Source organism: Vulpes lagopus, chromosome 5 (genome assembly GCF_018345385.1).
Source record: "Vulpes lagopus strain Blue_001 chromosome 5, ASM1834538v1, whole genome shotgun sequence".
NCBI classification, from domain to species: domain Eukaryota; kingdom Metazoa; phylum Chordata; class Mammalia; order Carnivora; family Canidae; genus Vulpes; species Vulpes lagopus.
In genome coordinates, this window is record NC_054828.1 from 59,035,589 (window position 1) to 59,059,232 (window position 23,644).

The 23,644-nt window shown below is 41.2% G+C and overlaps 1 non-coding gene across 1 annotated transcript; it reads right to left on the bottom strand.

The window, feature by feature from the left end:
- Nucleotides 1–6,208: 6,208 nt before the first annotated feature.
- On the bottom strand, nt 6,209–6,315 carry LOC121492340. Its single transcript, XR_005988218.1, has one exon. It is a non-coding gene; the product is annotated as a U6 spliceosomal RNA (small nuclear RNA).
- Between the last annotated feature and the right edge of the window lie 17,329 nt (nt 6,316–23,644).

A 23,644-nucleotide genomic window follows, 5' to 3' on the forward strand; every position in this document is an offset into this window, starting at 1 on the left:
CTAGAAAATACAAATAAGCTACAAATCGCAGATGATAGATCGTAGAGGGAGACTATCCATGATCCATCCTTGGTACTACCTAGAAAGAGGGCCTGGGAGTCTGTGTGTATAACCTTCCAAGTGATTCTGATATTCAGGTATTTTAAGAGCTGGTGGCTTAGGAGTTATGGTAACCTATGATCAAATTCCAACTCTCCCTTGAGCAAGCTGGTTAAACTTCTTCGACTCTGTGTTCCTCATCTGTAAGAATTAAGATTACATGGCTTAAGGTCTCTAAAGGTGTTTCATATCCTCTATTCAGAAGTTCAAGATGTTCTGTTGTCTTGATGGCAAATTTTCATTAAAATAATGAGGGTAGGGAGTGGTAAGCATGTTTTAGAGAGGCTAGGTTCAAATCTAGAATGCAGGAGGCAGTGTATCCTGAAATTGTGGCTTCTGGCATCAAAGCCCTATCTGTGATGACCTACATTCAGCTCACACAGAGCCAGTTTGGGGCAGGGGTGCTGAAATGATTTATCTATTTCCGTTATGTGGTAAAGCAAAAAAGACTGACTACAGTCTTGTGACTCAGCAACTCTAGAGGGTGGAATCAATTACCTGAGATGTGCAAACCGTATTAGTGTAACCATGAATTGGAGATATTATCAGATATGAGTCAGGCAATGCAGAGGTAAAGGACCCACCATAATTACCGATGAAAGGAAAGATAGGCAAGGCTGGTCTCTAAATGAATATACCAGGCCAATATCAAAGATTTCCTATGTTTGCTACAAGTTATTTTTTATTTAGAGATTGATGATATGAAACTCAAGGTTTTGTAGTTTCAAGAAGAAAATATGAACTACCTAGATGCCACACATAATGGGAAAATGTAGGAGCTTTCCGCTTTTAAATTCAATTACCATCAGAGTTTGGGCATGTCACTCAGGAAGATTTTGCCCACAATGAGTACCTAAGCATTTGATGTTCCTGGTAAAAAATTAGTGAAGTCAAAACAATTAATATTCTAGACAAATCAAAGAGAATGAAAAATAGATTTGTATAACACTAGCTCTTTGGCTCCATAAAGAACCAATAACATTATAAAGTATGACTTGTAATTTTGGAAGATGAAACATCTAAAGTGCTTTCCAAATGAGCATAACCTGGCGTTACCAACACCCAAGCCTGATCATTTAAGTTGATTACTACATAAAGCGTAGCTGCCAAGACTGTAAAAACATCATGGATCAATGATCTAAGAACTTGTCACTTTCTTTTGTCATTCACAATCAAAATGTGGGGACCAAGATAAGACATTTCATTCAGATTTGTTTTTATAATTTGAAGAAATATAAAAATACAGAGTACGAGAGACTGATATTCAATATATAGAGTTCTTTAGTCACTATTTAAATAATAACATAATAAAAAATAAAATGTAGAAGCTGAATACTTTTGATTGGAGAAGCTTCTAGAAAAATATCTGATAACACTCCCTATTTTACAAATTCAAATTCAGTGAATATGTTCATTCATTCATTCAAATGGATGCAAAAATTACACAGATTAAATCACATTAATCTTAGTGTCTCTTTAGGTAATAATCCACTTAAACATGTCATAATTGCAATTTACAAAATCATCTACTAGACATTTGGCTATTTGGTTTTTGTTAATTCCATATAAGGAGAAAGATAACTTTCTACTCATGCTTTATGGATTTTTGAATTTTCAAATTTATGGACAACTAACTTCCACTTTCTTCTCTCTTAAGGGCAGCATAGGCAGCCAGCAAATCTTCCTTTTTCCTGTGACAGATTAAACTCTATCCTAGTTGCTAATAGCAAAAAAAAAAAAAAAAAGAAAAGAAAAGAAAAGAAAAGAAAAGAAAAGAAATCCATCTAAGTTATAGTAAACTATGGTATGTGCTGTTCGTGTGTGTGCAAGATATGTGTTTGAGTGTGCATTAATGATAACACCAACAAACTGCCATGTGTCACTGCCCATATTCACAGAGCAAAATAAAAATATAACAAATCTTGTATGGTTTTCCCTCTGCCAAACCAATCTGCTTTAAAGAATATTTGCCCTGTTTTTGCCTTCTGATTTTCCATGGGTCTAACCCATTGATTCTAGAGAATGCATCTTTTCCTTGGCTTCTGCAAGACATCTCATATCCAGACATGGCAACGATACATGGTTCAATGTGTTGGAGCATGTTAACATATTTTTCTCTGGGTGAATGAATCAATCTCCACAAGTCTTCCTACAATAGATTGTCTTTCTTTTCTTTTTTTTAAAAAAGATTATTTATTTATTTGAGAGACAGCACAAGCAGGGTGAGGGGCAGAAGGAGAAGCAGACTCCCCACAGAGCAGGAAGCCCAATGTGGGGCTCAATCCCTGGACCCTGGGATCATGACCTGAGCCGAAGGCAGACGCTTAACAGACTGAGCCACCCAGGCATCCCTAGGTTTTCTTTAACAATCTTGAGACAACAAGGAAGCTGGAAAAAAAAAAAACCCCACCTGTCAATGTTCATTTTAAACAGAGCTTTCACTCTTGGGTCAGACAAAAGATGTTTGAATCTTGGTTCTACCTCTTGCTAGTTGTGTGATTTTGGGTCAGTTACCTAATTTCTCTGAGGTCTAGTTGATTAGTATGTTAAACACTTACCATAAACAGTGGTAATAATAATAATAGGGAGAATAATAAGTGGTCTCAAATGGTTCTTTGTGAAAATAAAACAATTTCATACATGTGGAGTAGCTTAATGCTGGCACAGAGTTGGAGTTCAATAATTATAACTATGATTGTTATTTTCTATCTTATTTCCTAAAATTGCTCTATTTTAAAGAAGATGGGAGACACTGGAGGAAGGAAAATAATTTTAGCTTAGTATTTTAAAAAATATTCACTTGTGAGGCAGGAAGTTGGGGCAGTGGCCTAAGGGCCAGGAGGGCCAAGCCTAACAGGTGTGCTCCCCTGCACTGGCAGCTTTGGCCTAGACCTCCAGCATGCTCCCCACTGATGGCATTTTACTGCCCACCTGAATGGGACTTGAAAGAAAAGTTAGAAAAAAAGAGAAAAGAGGATGCTTTTCATATTGAACACTCAATGACAGCCGTGCATCCACCCTGGAGATTGATCACAGAAGCATCCAGTAAAGGGCTGTGGAGCTTAGCACAGCTGGGAGCACTCTGGGAGCCTGCAGCTCCGCACTGAAGGTTGAAGAACCTCCCATCAGCCACCACATGAAGGATGCTGGGGGGAGAAGGGAAGTGAACATCAGCGGCATCAATGCCCTGGCTTGTTGTGGAAGTGACAGGAAAGGCCCCAGAAGAGCAGGTGCTGTGGCTGGGAATCAACAGCGCTGCATTGAAGGCGTGGTTGGCGGGGACAGGGCGCCCACTGTGTCCACAGCAGCAGCAGCAGCAGCACTGTGTCCTTTGGTCCTGTCGTTCTGATTCCTCGCAGTCAAGTCCTCAAAGTCTAAGTACTGCCCCATGATGGCCTGCCTTGTAAAAATGTGCAAGTATTTCTCTAGGGTGTTCTCTGAGTGCACCAGGGCGGCCCTGACAAAGCACCGAAGCCTGGGTGGCTGGAAGAGCAGAAATTTCCTCTCGGACGTGGAGGCTGGAGGGCTGGGATTAAGGTAGTGGCACAGCTGGTTTCTTCTGAGGCTTCTGTCCTTGACTTGGGACTTTCTTCCCCGTGTCTTCGCGTGATCTTCCCTACGTGTCCCAACCACTTCTTGTAAGGCCACCAGTCATACTGAATTAGGGCCCAACCAGATGGTCTCATCTTACCTTAATTACCTCGTTGAAGACCCTTGCTCCAAATATGATCACTTTCTGACCTACTGAGTGGTTAAAACTTCATATGAATTTGGGGGCAGGAGGCAGACACCATTCAGCCTATAACAGGTACATATGAAAAATATGAAATTGTTGGGTTACAGAGTATGTGTATTTTAAATTTTAATAAATTGGCTGGATTGTCATCCTAAAAATGTGAATTTTCATTATAGACTATGATAAATGAAACTGTGTTTCTCGTACACCCGAGCTTGTGGCCTGAACAACCGCTGAAACACATGCCACACCTTTGTCACCCAGAGAATAATCCTTGGCAGGCAGTGCTGGAGGGGGTTTGGGAGGTGAGAGGGAGTGAATGCTTTATAATGTAAGAAGCTATTACTTCTGTATAGTAAATATAGATCCATCCTACCCCCATCCCACAATTTGGCTTTTTTTTTTTTTGCTAGACTGTTTTTCTCTCCCAGTGGAACACTAGAGCACATGTTGAAGGTGGTCACTGAATAGTGAAATACAAAGTCGAGCTTTAGGATTTTGTTTTCGTAAGATAAAAATTGGTTGAGTTTGGAGTCATGGGATCCCTGGGTGGCTTGGAGGTTTAGTGCCTGCCTTTGACCCAGGGTTTGATCCTGGAGTCCCGGGATCGAGTCCCATGTCGGGCTACCTGCAGGGAGCCTGCTTCTCCCTCTACCTGTGTCTCTGCCTCTCTCTCTCTGTCTCTCATGAATAAATAAATAAAATCTTAAAAAAAAATTCGTTGAGTTTGGAGTCAAGCAAAGCCGGTGTTTCTGGCCAGCAGGAGACCCAAAGTGGCCAGACTAGGGCTGGAAATGGGAAAGAGATGGATTAGAAGTCGGTGGGCTATGGGGGAGAGGTCCTTCTCTGTTGGACCCTGGGCCCAGGATGGAGCCCTGGGCTGATTGGATGAGTGAGGAGTACAGGCATTTAAGTTCAGGTGAGGCAATGGTGTGCTGAAGCTGCTTGCACCTGCTTGTGGGAACCAATCCTGGCATCTAGTCCCAACTCCACCTTCAGTGTTCTCACACTGGGTGCTTGAAACTGGCCACAGTGAGACTCGTTACAACACAGAAATTGGTGACTGAGACAAATCAAGATGTTTCCCTTGGAGGTCAGCTTTATAGACATTTTCTGGCACATCACTGCTTTGGGAACTATTTGAGGATAAAGGTGACCTCTGCCTCACTTCCTGGGTAAAGTCTAGGGAGGTAGCAAATCTTTGGAAATCCATCCATGGCTAACCTACATCTGGCAAAAGGTACAAATGATTGTTGCTGAGTGACCTGTGGCTCATCTTAGCAGAAAGGTTGTAAGACAGTATCCCACAATTTTCCATGGCCACAGATGGGCATGGAAAACACTCAAATTTGTCCTGTACTTTTGTTTTGTTTTGGTTTTGTTTTACAGAGAAAGAGAGAGACAGAGAGCATCAGAGTGGGGGGAGGGCTAGAGGGAGGGGTGAAGTAGACTCTTTGATGAGCAGGGAGCCTAATGTGGGGCTCAATCTTGGACCCTCTGATCATGACCTGAGTCAAAGTCAGACACTCCAGCATCTGAGCTGCCCAGGTACTTCAACACAGAGAATCTTAAGCAGGCTCCATACTCAGCAGGGAGCCTAACTTGGGGCTTGATCTCACAACCCTGAGATCACGACCTGAGCCAAAATCAAGAGTTGGACATTTAACTGACTGTGCCATCGAGGCACTTCTGTCCTGTACTTTTGAGAAGAGCTCAGAAATAATTGAAATGGAGCTGTAACTGTGGCTTTGATGATCAACAATCAGGCAGGAAGATGCACATCTCAGCATATGAGAGGTAGACAGGTGACAGTGGAGAACTAGTTTCTTTCCTGCCCCCATTGGTGGACGAGAAGGTGGAGATGCCCCCCGATGTGATAGAGAAGCGAGAGGGATTCTTGATTGCAATTATCTGAACTCCATTCTACCACCCACCTGAATGAGACTTGATAGAAAATTAAGTCTCATTATAGATAAAAATAAATGAAATTGTTTTTTTGCCTACCTGACCTTGTAGCCTGGACTGTATACTCACTACGCAAACTCTTAAGAAAGTTGTCATTCCATCTGGGGTATTTCTGCATGAACTAGTTGAGAACCACTTCTCCAAGCTTTTTCATTATAAAAGTTGTAAACTTTTTTTTTTTTTTTTTTTTAAGATTTACTTATTTATTTGAGAGTGAGACAGAGAGAGCATGAGCAGAGGGAGGAGGTGCAGAAGGAGAGGGAGAAACCGATTCTCTACTGAGCAGGGAGCCTGACCTGGGGCTCTGTCCCAGGACCTCGGGATCATGACTTGAGCCGAAGGCAGACACTTAACCAACTGAGCCACCCAGGCGCCCCTAAAAATTTTATTTATTTATTTTTATTTTTTTAAAATATGGAATGCTTCACGAATTTGCGTGTCATCCTTGCGCAGGGGCCATGCTAATCTTCTCTGTATCATTCCAATTTTAGTGTATGTGCTACTGAAGCGAGCACCCCCTAAAAGTTTTAAACATTTGATAAGTAAAAGCAAGACAGCATTAACCAACTTGTGATAAGTTTTGGAACAAGCATCTCATTGAGAGGCTCAGTGGCTAATCATAGAAGTCGTGTGGTTAGACTTTCTGGGTTCAGATCTTGGCTTTGACATGTTGATGTCGTCTCTCAGACAAGTTGCTGAATTTCTCTAAGCCTGTGTTTAGTTCCTCCTACAAGGATGAGATGAGTAGGTCCACTCAGGATTCTTACCTAGTGCTTTGCACACAGCGAACACTTAGTAAACTCTAGTTATGATTAGAAGGGAAATAACAGTGATTGATGAATTTTATGTGGCTTGTGCTTTGGCTACATGATTTAATTCATGTTTCTAAATCTAAGATGAGTAGTGGCTCATCTTATGAACATTGTTTCCCTTCTGCCAGTATGAAAATGAGGCTAAGTTAAATTGGAATCTAAACGCAGATCTTCTAACTCAACAAAACACATACAATCCTGTCCACTGGCATGGAGAAAGGACAAGGGGCACCTACAGCCTCCTCTCAAATCAGTGACAATTTGATAGGCAGACAGCAGAGTTAAATGGACGGCAGGAGATTCTGACTTTAAAATCATGAGAGGCTACACAAAACCTTTCTGACTTTTGAAATAGCAGTCAAAAACTAAAAGATTTTCATTAGAGAAGAAAACAAAAGTTTATTCTAAACAGGCAAAGATAGCAGTTCAGCCATTTTAGTTTAAGAAAGGTGTTATGGTGGACCTAGGTGTTTATTTTTATTTAAAACAAATATCTTAATAACTTATTCTACATTGCATACCATTTTGCTTTTACTAATTAATTCGAGCTTGATAAAATAATTATACTAGGTATTTAAGATTGTTATATTTTAGCCATGGTGAGGAAAGCCCAGCTGGTTGTCAAGGCTGAGGCACCACTGTTCATCCGGTGGCAGCTACATAAATGCCAAAAGGAAACACCCAGTCTAAGGAACTTGCCCTTAAAAGTACAATCCATAACATCATGTGGGAGATTGGGTTGCAATGGGGAAAGTGCCACTTGCTTCTCTGAGTCAGCTAGGTTTAAATAAAAACAACAACAACAAAACAACAACAACAAAAACAAAAAGAAAAACCCTCTAAATGATGGGATTGAACCCTAAGAAATTACCACGTCTGCAGGTTGCAAATCATCAAATATTAACAATTCACATGGTTCAAACTATCAATTAAATTACATCTTTGATTCCATGGGGCGTCTGCATGGCTCAGTCAGTTGAGCATATGACTTTTGATTTTGGCTCTGGCCATTATCTCAGGGTCATGAAATCAAGCCCCATGTCAGACTCCCCCGTTCAGCTCAGAGTCTGCTTGAGAGTCTCTCTCTCCCTCTCCCTCTGCCCGCTACCCTCCCCATTTGTGCATGTGCTTTCTCTTTCTCTCTCAAATAAATAAATATAATCTTTCAAAATAAATACATTAATTAAATCTTTGGTTCCTGATTAACTTTTCCTTTTTTCCTAAGCAGGATTGGATAATAATCACACAATAGGAGGAGGCTTTGTTATCTTAAGCACTTATACTCATTGAGCTCTTATGATGCTCCTGTTTTAGTCTAAATGTTTTATATGTATTAATTTATTTAGTACCACAATAACCACAATAATTCTGTGGAATAAGAATTATCATTACTTCCATTTGAAAGATCTATCAAGTTGCATATGGCAGCTTTAAGCATTGTATAAACAAATGCTGTACTGAATGATCTCATTCCCATGAGCACCAGCCTCTTAGAGCTTGCAGTGTCACAGAAGGTAACACATAAATGCCCCTGCATGGATGTGGCAGTGCAATGACTTCTCTGAGTAGTGGCTCAGCTCTTAGTCACCAAGGATGGCATACTGAATCTTCTCACAGGGCATACGTATTTCTGTTACCATGAAAATTGTGAGCAACAGCTCAAGCTAAATTGCTCATATCTGTCAGAGTGGTTATTATTAAAAGACAAGAGATGACATGTGTGGGTGAGGATGTGGAGAGAAGGGAACCCTTGCACACTGTTTCTGGGAATGTAAATTGGTGCAACCACTATGGAAAGAAGTATGGAGTTTGCTCCCCAAAATTAAAATAGAACTACCATATAACCCAGCAATCCCACTTCTGGGCATATATTTCAAGATGAAAACACTCTCACAAAGAGGTTCTGCAAACCCATGTTCACTGCAGCTTTGTTGACAAAAGCCAAGACCTGGAAATGACCTAAGTGTTCATCAACAGATGAATGGATAAGAAAATATAGCATATGTATACAGTGGAATACAAGTGGGCCACAAAAAACAATGCAATCTAGTCATCTGCAACGACATGGATGGACCCGAGGGCATTAAGATAAATGAAGTGAGTCAGATGGAGAAAAACAAACAACCGTGTATAATCTCAGTTTTGTATGGAATCTAAAAAGGCCAAACACATAGGAAGTAGAATGGTGGCCAGGGGCTGGCAGTGGGGGAGACAGGGAGATGTTAGGCAAAGGGTACAAACTTCCAGCTGTAAAATGAATAAGTTCTGGGAATTTAGTGACTATAGTTGCCAATACTTTTATACTTTTATATATTTGAAAATTGCTAAGAGAGTAGATCTTAACTGTTATCACTCCAAAAATTGGTAATTATATGAGGAGATAGAGGTGCTGACTCACCTTATTGTTGAAGTATTTCGCAACATATACGTGTATCAAGTCATCACATGGTACACCTTAAATTTACATATGTTATAGTCAATAGTATCTTAGTGAAACTGGAGGGGAAAAGCCAAACTTCTCTTTGCACCCCGTATTGGAAAGGTTTGCTGAAGCCAAATGATTTAACTGCTTTTAAGGATTTGCTGACTTCCATCAAAGATGTCCAAAGTTGAGGACATCTTTGAGATGTTGAGATTTTCAGAGTTGAGATTTTCTCCCATATGGGGTAAGTTGCTAGAAGTGGCTTCTTTCCTGCTGTAAAGGGGTAGCAGCCCTCTGTACCCAGAACATAAAGAGTGGGTTCATTTGGAAGACTTGCCACACACACACACTCATACCTTTACACCCTTGGCCCCAGTAGGAGCTGTACAAATGAGGGCCTTACTCTCTTAGATTTAAAGGAGTTGAAATGAAAAATAAAATGATGGAAGTAGTGAAAATATTTGGTGTCCCTCCTTCGAAACTGCACTAACTCTGCATGACACGTTGCCTAATGAGATACAGAAATGAAGTAACTTGGCCGTGTTCACATCCTGTATAAATGCTATACTTGGGGCTTAATGCAAACCCAACTGATTTTGGAGATCTAGGTCTTCAGCACCATGGTATATTGATTTTCAGAAAATGTAACTAATAAACTGCTGGACTGAATCTACAAGCCGCATCCTTTGACCATGGAGTCCTGCTTTGTTCACCTTTCTTGTCTCCTCAAAATAGCCTCGAGTCTCTCTTTCAGGTGAGGGACTTCAGTGGCTGTTTCATCCTCCTCAGTTTCCATAATTTGCTATAATGGTTCATAGAACCCAGGGAAACACTTTGCTTATTATTATGGTTTATTACAAAGAATATAAATGAACATTCAGATAAAAGAGTACAATTTGGAAGAGTCCAGAGCACAGAAGTTTCTGTCCCCATGGAGTTTAGGGTATGTCGTTCTCCCAGCACATGGACACATTCACCGACCTGGAGGTTCTCTAAACCCCTGTGTTTAGAGTTTTTATGGAGGCTCTATTTCAGAGGCATGATCAAACAAGTGTTGGGTCGTTAGTGATTTTCCCAATCTCCAACCTCTCTCCCCTCCCTGAAGGTCTGGGGGATGGGGTTGAAAGTTTCAATCCTCTAGTCCTCCCTTGGTCTGGTTTCTGGGTCCCCAGCACCCATCCTGGAGCTACCAGGGGACTCAGCAGGAGTCAATGCATTAGCATTCAAAAAGACACTCCTCACTCTGGAGAGTCCAAGGGGTTTAGAAGCTGTCCTGTCAAGAATCAGGGACAAAAACAAAATAATATAAGAAAAGATGATCCTATCACCCTTATGACTCAGGAAATCACAAGGGTGTTATGAAATCTGTGCCAGGGACGAGGGACCAAATATATGTTTCTTATTATATCACAATATTACACCTGGTAATCTTCCTTAACAGGTGGGGATGATCTATTTTCTCTCTTTTTCTCATTAAGTGCATTTTTATTCTTCACTGAAATATATTTGACGTGTAATGTGTATATTTAAGAAGTACAACATATTGATCTGATACATCTCTATATTGTAATACAGTTGCCATGCTATCAATAATTAGCATCTCTCTCACCACATAATCATTTCTTCTTAGTAGTTGAAATAGTTAAGATCTAGTCCATTAGCAAGTTATGATTATAATCCAGGACTGCTGTCTATATTTTCACTTTACTGGGCATTAGATCTCTAGGACTTATTTACTACTCACTACTCCTTGCATTTGCATAGTATTCCATCATGCGGCTATCCTCTATCTAATTAGTCCCCACTAATGGGCATTTAGGGCATCTAATTAGTCCCCACTAATGGGCATTTAGGGCATTAAGATAATCGTGACAAATATTAAAATTTTTGAAATCTTGTAATTACAAACAACGTTGCAATGGATAAACATGTATAAATGACTTTTTTTCCTCCCACGTAGCTCTATGTGCAGGATAAATTCCCAGAAGAGGGACTGGTAGGCTTAAGGGTAAATGCATTTTTGATGCTTATTGTCAAATTGCCCTTTATAGGACTCTCCCACCAGCCTTATATAAAAGCCTCTTTCTCCACCGCCCTGCTGATAGAGTGCTTTATCACACTTGGATTTTTGCCAATCTGATAGGCGAGAAATGGTTTCCTAATGCAGTTCTGATTTACAGTTGTTTTTTTTTTTATGACTAAGGTTGAGATCTTTTCATATGTTTAAGGGCACTTATGTTTCCTTTCTGTGAAACATACAGCGTGGGGAGATTATGTTGCTTGAGATATAAGTGACAAATATCTTTCCCAGTTTGTCCCTTATCTTTTGACTTCACTCTCGATGTATCGTTATTGTCATCATTACTATTGCTATTATTTTGCCATTTAGAGGGCTTTTGTTACAGGGTTTGAGGGCATCATTATTCTCTCTGATAACCCCTGGATTTGGAGCCACACTTAGTCTTTCTTACTCTGATACTACAAACGGATTCCCCTTTTTTTCTCATCATAGTTTTATAGTTTCTTCTGTTTTTCCACCCACGTTTAAAATTCTATTTGGTGATATTCTGATGAATGTTATTTTATGCACCTAGCTTTGTGTTTTTTGAATATTACTACCCAACTGTCCCAGCACATTTTAATAAATGGTCCATTTTTACTCGAGATGCTACCTTTGTCATATACCAAATCCTTGTAGGCATTTGGTCTTAATTCTGACTTATTGTTCTTTTCCATTGGTCCATTTGTCTATTTGCCTAGTAGTACCACACTGCCTTTTTTTTTTTTTTTAAAGATTTTATTTACTTATTCATGATAGACACACAGAGAGGCAGAGAGACACAGGCAGAGGGAGAAGCAGGCTCCTCATGGTGAACCCAATGCGGGACTCGATCTCCGGGCTCCGGGATCACGCCCTGGGCCCAAGGCAGACGCTCAACTGCTGAGCCCCCCAGGTGCTCCAATACTACACTGCTTTTATTATTAAGGCTTTATAGCACATTTTAATGATTTATAATATTTCCTTTAAGGAAATATTCCCTTTAGGGAAGAGAGGGCGTCCTTCTCTTAGTGCCCTAAAGGGGAAGGAAGTTTTTCCTGCCGATTATACCGTGTGTATAAGTCTAGCCTTCTTACACATCCATAGAGACTAGTACCAGCGTGCCTCCATCACTTATCTCCCTGCAAGGGCAGCAGCAGGAGGCAGGTGCCTGGAGTGGATGACGAAGGATGCTGTTTCCTCCCCCACTGTTTGTGGGGATGGGGGTAGAGGGGCATGAAGAGTGTGTGGGGTTGGGGGTGAGTGGGGAGTTGATTTGCTGCTCTACTTGGATGTTTGAAACAATTCCAGAAAAGGAACCTCCCTGGAGGAGCACCAAGAAGCTAACCCCAGATGCCCCAGGCCTACTGGCAAGGGATTTGTATGGAGCACCTCTGTCCCAGCAATGACCACAGGAGTCACTACCGAACGGTATCCAAGTTGAAAGTCTTATGCTGGATGCCTGTCTCTCTCGGAGCTTCAAACTTTTTGCTCACAGACTTTTCAAAAGATCCTATTACTTTACAACCTGGGAAAGAAAAGAGAGTGCCTCCCTGAGCTTTGGCTAACAGGCCCCCTAAAACACTCTCTCGTCCACCACATCCTCAGAAAGCAGAATCACCTCTTGGGAGACTCTCCAGCATCATCCTCAGTCAGGATGCATGGACATCCAGCATTTCCCACTTCCAAACAACCCTATCCGGCGGTGTTTACTTAAGAGAAGGTGTCCGTGTACATAAAATAAATCTGTGCAGTTCCCTAAGGTGTGTGCGCTGTGAGGATCGCCTTTTTCTTTCTGCCACCACGATGATAGCTTATGAGGAGTCTGCTGCCGTGCTTTACTTTGCATGCACCACAGCATTGGCTCCTCCAGCGGCCTCTGGGAGGTTAGAGCCACGGGCTTGGTAATTTGCAGGCCGTGCAGAAGCAGGAGCGCTGGAGCTGTTTGTGCGTGCGTGTGTGAGTGTGAACCGAGCCAGATGTGGGAGTGGACAGGAAACCCTCTGTGCTCGATACTGCAAACCTCTGAGTCATTTTCTTTCTCAGTAGGCGCCCATGTTATTAATTCCTAGATTATCTGTGGTTTGTTTTTGACATACCTTGGCCCCCTTGCCATAGCAGGAATGCCTCCCTGTGTCTTCCACCACCTTCTCTTTCTCCCACTTTGGGTGGTAAGTCTAGCATCTCCCATGCTCCTCTAGTTCCCTCTGGGGTTTGGAGAAAACTCCAGGCACTGTTCCAGGCGTGGCAGGCGTCCTGGCCCAACTTGCTTTCTATGTTGCTCCAAGGTCCCTGAGCCCCCTATTAGCCAACATTGTCCGGTGCCAATAGCAGCGATTCTCCTCCTGGGTGTTAAAAGTACTTCTTTTATTTTTCTCTTGACAAAAGGAATGGATACCCTTGGATAAAACCCAAACACTGCAGAAATATGTCCGGTGAAGGCCCCTTGTAATCCCACCCTCCAGAGAAAACCATTTTAGCAGTTCTATACTCCCCATTTTTTATAAAGGGGGTCACTGGCGACGTTGTCCTGATTTTACAGAAGTGGAGTTTTACAAAATGCTATACACAAACCATTTTGCAGTTTGCTTTCTTCAGCCTCTCCATATGCTAAGATCCTTGTAATAATGAGGCCAAATACTTTTGCTCCCTCTCATTTCCATTCTCCTATTTTTGGCTCCACGGTCTGCCAAAAAAAAAAAAAAAAAGTACACTGAAACAAGATGAGACAGTCTTGGGTTTGCAGCTATAATTCTGCCCTTAGCCAGTGGGGGTAAGTCTTATGGGTAAGTGGGTGAGTCTTTTGGCCTCTTTGGCCTCAGTTTTCTTCTTTGTAAAGTCAGAGGGCAGGCCACACGATCCCAAGGTACCCCCCAGCTCCAGCAGACAGGCCTACTGGGATGGGATCTGTATGGAGCTCCTCTGTCCCAGCAATGAGCACAGGAGGAGACGGCTCCCACCCTCGTGGAGCATCTGTTTCAACAGCAGGTGGATGAAGGTTCTCTCCTCTCATGAGCAGGACCAAGTTTTGTCTCCCTTCTCTCTGTGTCCCCCAATCATTCCCCAGCTCATAGCAACCAAATCCTTGCCTCACCTGGCCTGGTGTCAGGGCTCTAACTACCCTCCATTCACAGCGTCTAAGGGACTCAGTCTTCATGTTCCTTGAACACTGTGTGGAATGTGATGCTATTACTTGTTTCCTTCTTTAACCAGTGCAGCGCTGATTTCCTTCCAGAATGACTGTTTCTTCTTCTGGATGTGTGGACAGTTGATCCTCATCTTTTGCAGATTCAGTATTTGCAAATTACCTGACTCTAAACTTATTTGTAGCCTCGAAAAATTCTTACAAATCGTATTGTAAGAATCTTTGACTTCTATCAGTCAGTAATAATTTCAGGTATTGTGCTTTGAAGACTTCATCCTTGTAGTCCTTTCCTCAGGGACACCATTGCAACAAACTAGAGTCATTACAACTGAAAAACCTGAAGGTATTCTCAACTACAGTTTCCTTGATTCTTTTCCATCTTTTAACAGTTTGAGAGGTTGCCTCCCCCAGGGCTAGATCCATTAGGTACAAAAAGCCAAATCAATTCCAAAATATCACATATTTGTAACAAACACTTTCTCGTAAGGGAGGCATTTAGGATATGTCACATCTCAAATATTTTGCACAACTATAAAAGGGATTCATTTCACTGGGAAAAAAAAATTGTCAGTGGGTTGGTTGTAGCAAGTCATTTCCCAACGGTGAGACTACTTCACCTATAGTGGAACCCTGGGGGTGGGCCCGTCTCCACAGTGAAGGGGAAGGGAGCTGGGTCATGGCAATTTGGGCCACACTCTGAGTCAGAAAGGACCACAGAGGGATGGAGTTCAAATGCCACAGCTGATGCAAGAGCTGTTCTGCAGCATCCAGGTTGTGATGTGACCCGTTTAAAACTCTTTGATAGCTTCCCATGTTTCTAGGGCAAAGTCCAAACTCCTTGACGTGGTGACATGGCCTGGGAAGTCTTCCACAGCCTGACCTCTGCTGATCTCTTCAGTTTTTGTTTCATTTCTTCAGTCCTTTGTCAACCTGTTTGTCCTGTATTTATTGAGCGCTTACTGTGTTCCAGGCACTGATTCAAGAATTCAATAGTAAATAAAACAGAGAAACTTCCCTTAGAGGTTATATCCCAGAGGTAGAAGACAGGTCATCATCAAATAAATAAAATGTGTTATGTCGGGTGGTGATGAATGCTGTGGAGGAAAGATAGCGTGGAAGATGTAGTGATTTTAAATATTTCCACACCTCCTTTGATACACCTCCCTCCAGGAGTTTGAGTCCAACTGCCTTTTCCCCCTGTGTAGGTTGGACTTCATGGCTCATTTCAAATGAATAGAGTAAGTCAGAAGTGATGGTATGTGACCTTGGAGACTAGGTCTTGAAATGCACTGTGACCCCCCCTCCCCTGTCTTAGATCTCACACTCTGGGGGATGTTAGAGACCGTATCATGAGCAGTCCTCTGGAGAACCCTGTGTAAGGACACGAGGCCTCTGACAGCTGCCATGTGAGTGAGCCTTCTTAGAACTGGATCCTCTGGGCCCCGTCAAGCCTTCCTATGAATGCAGTCCTGGCCATGTTGACTACAACACCATGAGTGACCCAGAGCCAAACACTTAGAAATTATACTAGATAATAAATCTTTGTTGTTTTAAGCTGCTACATTTTGGGGGCAATTTGTTACATAGCAATTGGTGACCAATACAAAAAGAAAATAGTGAATAGATATATTAGGGAGGGTTGGCAATTGCCAAGGTGGCCTCACTGAGAGGGTTGTCGTAACAAACACCTGAAGGCCACAGCTCCGCTGCCGAGTAACTGGCACATAAGCCCTCTGAGGCTGTTTGCTCATCTGCAACATGCTCCTCTTGGAGGAGTATGGTGAGGATCATCAATGGGCTACGTAAACCACCCACCAGGGCAAGTTCTAAGTAAGCAATGCTAAATTCTAGTGATGGGAGTTTGTTCTCTTACAAAACAGTCCATTCCACCCATTATGGAACAGTTCCCTTTAGGAGAAAACTCTTGGTTTGAAACTGGTTTGAGGTCTGGGCATCCAAGGGAGGGCCTGTGTTTTTGGCTGACCCTCTGCTGGCCTAGAAGGCTGTCACTCCAAAGTGATGCTATTGTAGAGCATTCTGATTCCTTTTATAACCGTCTCTCAGAGCAGCATTGTGAACAGGCACTGATAACTTTTTAGCTTCATTTGGAACGCTAAAGGGCAAATTTCTATTTTCAAATAGAAACCAGAAAAAAAAGGAGATGGCAAGATTTCTAAACACAGAGGACGTGTGTCTTACTCTGACCTGAATCTCTGTTACACTTAATATCAATGCTTCCTGATTGCTTTTCCTTTGCATTTGTCTCACTAATTCAATTATAATGTGAGGAACTTTCCCTATGTTTCTTCCCTCCTGAATAACGAGGACTAGTAGAGGACTGGGCACACAGTAGTCACTCAGCTTTTGTGAGAGACTGACTCTTGGGGACAAGTGGCTTTTGGTTAAGTCCTTAGGAAAGCTCCTTTGTGGATCGATTAGGACTTCAGGATGGAACTTCCGCCAGAATGCCAGTATTTTTTATTTATTTTGATGAAGGAAACTCTTGCCATTTTGACTATGGTTTTGCCAATTCACGAAACAAATGACCTAGCAACACAGTGTGACAAAGGTAGATATCTAGGAAAGTGGATTATCTCAAAAGATCAAGGTAGAGTTTTGGTTGTATCTGTGGGTACAAAAAAAAAAAAAATGAAAGAAGGAAGCATTTGTGGCTCTTGAGGTAAAGTGATGCTAGCTTCCAGTTCTTTCCCCCAATCCTCTTCATTTTGTAAGTCATTGTCGAGAATATTAAACCACCAGGGTAATATAGGGGAATCCCATTGGCAAACATGATTTGAGAAAATGTCCTCAGAGAGGTTTCTAGGAAAAGTTTTCTGGACATCCTTGAGGGAGTTCATTAATGGCTACCCAGTAGTAAATATGCTATAGGTCCCTGAAGTCAACTCGGTGTCAAATAACACATACATTCAGGGATTCTGTGCAAAAATATCAAAACACTCTACTTTTTCTCAACTACAGTGAATGCAATCAACCACAAACGTTTCTAAAGAGGTCACAGAAATTTTAATGTTAGGAAAAAGTCAGAGGGTCAGGAGTAGGTAAGGCCTAACCCAACATATATGAAAGAGGCACAGAAAGTTACAAAAAGACATCCAAATTTTTCCACTACGAGTCTGCCATTTCCCCCAAGTTTCCCATTAGTCATTCCTGAAGCTAAGATGTAGAATCCTGCAAAAATGCCTATCTGCATTTAGAATGTCTTATTTATATCTAGATATGTGTTAGTTGGTCATTATAGTCTCAGTTACCTGGTGCCACTTTGGGTAGTAGCAACAGCGGGTAGGTAAATTTTTTATAAGACTGAGGGCAGGATGGAGCTCCCGGAGTATGGGGGTGATTCCAGTGAGGTTGTGCCTCTATGGAGGAGACATTGGAGACTCTGAATTGCATGGAAGTCAACGTAAGTATGACCAGTGCTAGCAGAGCAAGAGGAGGAAAGCAGAGCTAGTAAAGATGGGTGTGGTTGTCACTGTGGTTTTTCAGCTAGAGTGCCCTCAGGGTAGCCCTGCCACTGGTGCGGAGAGAGCAGATCAGTGGTGAACTTGGGTATTCATTGCCGTTGGGTCACTCTGGGCGCACACATGCCTGCTGGTGGTAGGAAGAACTGGACAACTCTTGTGAGACACAGAGACATAATCCTTCCCAATCTGACCTTCCTCGAGGGGGTCTCCCAGCCCTGAACATAGGTCAAAGGACAGGCCATCAAGAGGCTGGCTTGGTCATATGAGTACAAGCTGTATCCTTTAGGAAATGAAGAAGTGTGCAGTTTGCTCCTCCTCTCCCCTTGGGGCTAAATGGTACTCTTCTTCCTGGCCATCCTCTCTCAATCTCAATCTCTGCTCCAAATGTAAAGAGGGAAGTTTCCTGTAAAAGACCTTCATGTTCAGTCACATAATTTATTAGAAACTCTGTAGAGTAGCCACAGTCTCATATTCCTGTTTTTCTTTCTTTTTTTCATTTTAGTCCAGGCTATACACAAGTGAGCAGAGAAAACCCTGGAAATTCTTGCCTCAATTAGGGAAAAATGTGAACTGGGCCACAACAGAAAAGGTTTAATTGATTTTGAGGAATAATGAATGACATTAAGAAAAGTTTCATTAAGATATAAATACATATAGAAAATGAATGTATCATAAATGCACAGCTCAATATGTTTTCACCAGATAAACACACCTATATAATCAGGCAGATAAAGAAATGAATTACAAGCACCCCAGAAATCTTCTTTTTTCCTATTTCAGCATCTGATCACCCCCGGAAGTGGTTACTCTTCTGACCTCTAACTTGATAGACCAGTTTTGTCTGTTTCTGAACTTTATATGAAAGGAATTATATAGGTTTTATTTTTCTGTATTTGGCTTCTTTTGCTCAGCGTTTGTTTATGTTAATCCCTGTATTTATGTGTAGCAATATCATGTATATTATCATTGCTGTGTAGTATTCTGGTATATAACATACTGTATTTATCTATTCTAATGGTTTTTGACTTAGGCTATTGTGAAGAATGCTGCAATGTTTTCTCTCAAAACTGAGCCCACTTCAGATTAACCCTAAAGCTGCTACAACACAATTAGTATATTACCTAGTGCTGTATTTCTTTAAAGTGTTAAACATGAGTCCAAGAACCCCATGTGACAACATAGTCAAACAGTAATAAAAAAGGTATTTATTAAACAGAACAAAATATTATTAGCCTAGTTGATTCGGTTCTATGAATTTGGAAGTGGTAAAAATCTTATACTGCTTTTAAAACATGCTGCATTTTAGATTTGCCATTGATTCAGAGGGCCGTCTTTTCCACCTAACCTAAATTATTGATGTTTCACCTTACTCATAGCACACACATGGCATTTGAATTAGGGCAGTGACAGAGAAAAAGGGAAAAAGCCATTTTCTCAGGATGATGTTTATGATATTTTAAAACCAAATCACCTCAGGATTAGAACTGTTTGGTCACATGTATTTTAAAAAGTTCACTAGGGTAGTGAGAAGGTAGAAAATACTGAGTTTTCTTGGCCCACAATTTTCCCTCAGAGACTAAGAGGGTCTGGTAAATCTGCACCAAGACACACAGTTTTGAATAGGAATTTTTAAAAGTTATGTCTTAAAATACTAGTTAACCTGTGGGAATGATTGTGAGAAACAGTAATAATTCTAAAATTGATTAGAGAATTAGAATAAAAGATTCACTGAAATTAGTTAATGAACTATGACTTTGAATATCTGGTGTGATGAGCAAGTGTGAATTACGATTTTTTTAGAACTTATTTACTAGTCAAAATTTAAAAAATGAAATGAAACCACTCAGAGAGACCTATGGATTTTTAAAAATATATGACAGTAGAGGGCAGACATTAGGGAGCCAAAGCCAAATTCTGTTTGTACCTACTAGTGTAGTGAGGCATTTGAATAAATGTTGTTTTCTTCTTTCACTGAAATTGATTTCAGTACTTGGTTTTACTAGAGAGGAAAATAAGCTCATTTATATTACAACACATTCCTGTGGCCTTTGTCTTCCTCTTGAAGATGAGATGAAGACTAGAGTCACAAGATTTAGTCCTCAGGAAGGAGAGAAAGGTGGCTATGGTTGACAAGTGTCTTTGTGGGCAAGGTGTCAACAGGGTGAGTTGGCACGAAGAAAGTTGGCCCGGGTGTTTTTCAGGATCAGCTTTGAGCATAACAGGGAAGTAAAATATCTCTAACTCTCTATTCTGCTGACCCTAACCCCCCCCCCCAAAAAAAAAAAGAAAGAAAGAAAAAAAATGTGCTCTTCATTTTCCCAGGAGATGGATATCCCAATAATCCCAACTTGGTACTTATTCACACCAAGGTGAAAGTGATTAATAACAATTTAATATCTTACTTTGCCTATAAAGTGACTAAGAATTAAAAATAATATACAAGGGGCCCCTGGGTGGCTCAGTGGTTAAGCGTCTACCCCTGGGTTAAGCGTCTACCATTGGTTCAGGTCATGATCCCAGGGTCTTGGGATGAAGCCCCGGGTTGGACTCCCTGCTCAGTAGGACTGCTTGTGTCCCCTCCTCTCTCAAATAAAGAAAATCTTAAAAAAGTACACAAGACTCAATGAAGAAAATTTTGAAAAACACTGTCAATGGATATAATAAAAGATCTTAAGTAGTAGAGAGAAGGCAAATTCTCTTAGATGGAATGAGTTCATTTTATAAAGATGTTAATTCTTTGTAAATTAAGTCATAGCCCAAAGTCTCTCCTGCATTTTTTACAGGAACTTGACACATTTCTTATAAAATTTATGTAAAAAATATATGAAAGGTCTATAAATAGCTAGGACAGCCTTGAAAAAGAGCAAAGAGGGCAGACTTTCTTGTTCAGATATAAAGATATTTCTCAATAATAAGAATATTATGGAACTGGCTCAAGAACAAAAAGAAAAATAAACCAATGGAACAAAACAGAGAGTCCAGATGTAGCTATTTATACATGGAAATTCACATATAATAAAGGACTCACTGTTTAGTAACTGTGTTAGGAAAATGGGCTTGTTATGCAGAGGAAAATAAACTGGATTCCCAACTCTTCATCATATACAAAAAACCATTAAGGACCTTATTGTAAAAGGTAAAAACCATAAATAGAGGAAAAGTTAGAAGAGTATCTCCATGATCTAGAAATGGGAAGAGTCTTTAAACAAAGTCTTGAACAGTGCAAACCTTATGACAAAAAATAATGTCTTAGATGTCATCCAAATTAAGTTTCTGTTCAACAAAACACAGTTAGTAGGATGCAAGTTGAGAGGAGAGTTTGTTATGCCTGCAAGCAAAAGGAGAAATAATACATAAAATATACAGGAAACTCTTATGAATCCACAACAACAACAAAAGACCCAAGCCCACTAAAACAATGGACAATTGATGTAGACCATCAATTCACAGAAAGGGGAAAACTCAAGAGGCTCCAAGTGTATGAAAAAAAAAAATCAAATCACAACCGTAAGAAGATAGTATTTTGAATCTCCAAAGCTGGCAAAGTCTGAGCAGGAGAGTGTGGGTGGAGATGTAAGGAAACAAACCTTTATTCAATGATTTGAGAGAGTAATCGATGCTGTCTTTTTGGAGAGCAGTTTGGTAGAATCTAGTAAAAGCCGGTAAACTTACCTTTAAGACCCGGTATATCTACTTCTGGGATAATTACTATAAAGATATTCTCAAAAATACACCATTACATGACTTGGGTGAGGCGCTTAGTGCTGCAGGGTCTGTAGAGTACAACTGGAGATGGATTAGGTGCCCACTGAAGGAGGAGCAAAAAGGTAAAGTATGGATACCCACTATGGAACGGCATGTTAGGAAAAGAATCTACTTGTAGCGACGTGGGCAGAGTCCAAGGCCACTGTGCTGAATGAAAGATTAAGAAAGAGAGCCATTGGGATCCCTGGGTGGCTCAGTGGTTTGGTGCCTGCCTTCGGCTCAGGGCGTGATCCTGGAGTCCCAGGATCGAGTCCCTCGTCGGGCTTGGAGCCTGCTTCTCCCTCTGCCTGTGTCTCTGCCTCTCTCTCTCTCTCTCTCTCTCTCTCATGAATAAATAAATAAAATCTTTAAAAATATAAAAAGAAAGAGAGCCATTCCTGTAAAATAAAAACGTGTCCACAAGCTCAACAACATTTTATGTTTTACAAGGATTCAGAAATGTATATAAATATATTAGAGCCTATGGCAGGTGGTGGTGTGTGACGCAGAGGGAAGGAGGGTAAGGAGAGTGAGGCCTTGGTCTCTGTCTCTGTCTCTGTCTCTGTCTCTCTCTCTCTCTCTCACACACACACACACACACACACACACGGGGGCAGGTGCAGGGGTGGGAAGGGAAGGACACCTGCAGAGAACAACGATCATGTGTATTGTACTGGGGGTATGATGACTACAAAGCTTTCTACCTGAGTTACCCAAAGTTCTCTTTCTCCTGGAGAGACGTATACTGCCAAAGAATGAGTTATGGGTTTCTGAACATCAGACAAAAAAATTGAGAAATAGTTTCATCATGCAGTCAATGAATATTTATTAATCGCCTATTGCATGCCAAGCGCTCTCCCGGGTGCTGGGGACAGTACAGTGCATGAGACAGAGGACCTGCCTTCTGGTTAGGGATTCTGGTTTAGCCCTTCCTGGCATCAGGCTGGGAAAACTGCCACTTAAAATTTTAGATCTACCATGGGTACAGTCTGTCTGGGGCCTGGGAACATGAGGCCAGGGGGGTGTTCATCTGGGGTGGCCGCTGGAAGACATTTGACAGTTTACAAGTCAACAACGGAAGAGAAGACCTCTCATGATCTGAAGTTATTTAGCGCCGGTATGGCTCCAGCTGTTTCTTCCTGGGAGCAGTTTTATGCTGTATCCCCAGCTCTCTTAATAACAAATATTTTTGAGACTTCCTGTATCACTGTTCAGAAATCCTAGTGCATTTTTTCACTTTAGTGGGTTTTGGTCAAGCTCATGGAAGCCTAAGATCTTGGCTTCATTAACACTATGTTTTTGATGGTTGCCCAGCAGGGCTGTATAATGACTCAGAGACGTGTTGCTGCTGCTGAAGACTGGTTTGCAATTTTCTGACATTCGATGTTTGTTTCACAGCTGTTTATTCCCTAATCAGGAATAATAATAATGAGGCTGGCAAGCAAGACTGCACCAAACCTTCAAATTACAAGTACTGTAAAGGCAGCCCCAATTCACCTCCATGCATGTTCCCAAAGATGCTTAGTGAGTTATTTAAATTCATAGAACTATATATCAATTCCCTTGACATCCTTTTTGTTGATTTCTTTTTAGGTGTCTGGTGCTGTGCTAAGTGTTGGAGATGCAAAGATAAACAAGATGAAGACTCTTCCCTGGGAAGCATATAATTTGATCATGTCAAAACTTATTTTCCATGGGAAAACAATTATGTATGCTTGTCCTGTTCCCAGGCAAACCAACAAGTCTACTGAATCCACAGTATAAGCATAAACCTAGTGCTGATATAATTATACAGAGTTTTGGACAAAAGTGGCCATGTCTCATATAATAGAAAATTGAAAGAAAAAGAGTCTCTCATCTTGGGCTCATGAACACCCTTAAGCAAATGTTTGGAAGGAGTCTAACTGTTACTTACTCGTCCAAATCTCACCCTTTGCATCTGTTTCCTAAGGCACCTTCCCAAATGCTCAGTGTCCTCGTGCTGCTCTATTCCTCCACGGTGGCCTTCACTTGGGTCTTGCCATCTCACCAATGCTCAAGATTCTATAATTATTCATTTTCCTTCTTCTAGTTCTTCAACACTCTTGATCTTGACTAGTTGTGGGAGAAAAATCTGATCAAACCTACGTGCACACTCCTTCCCCTAGCAATAGATCATGGCACTTGCTCCCCTGTCATCCGTCTCTTGGGAGGTTTCCCAG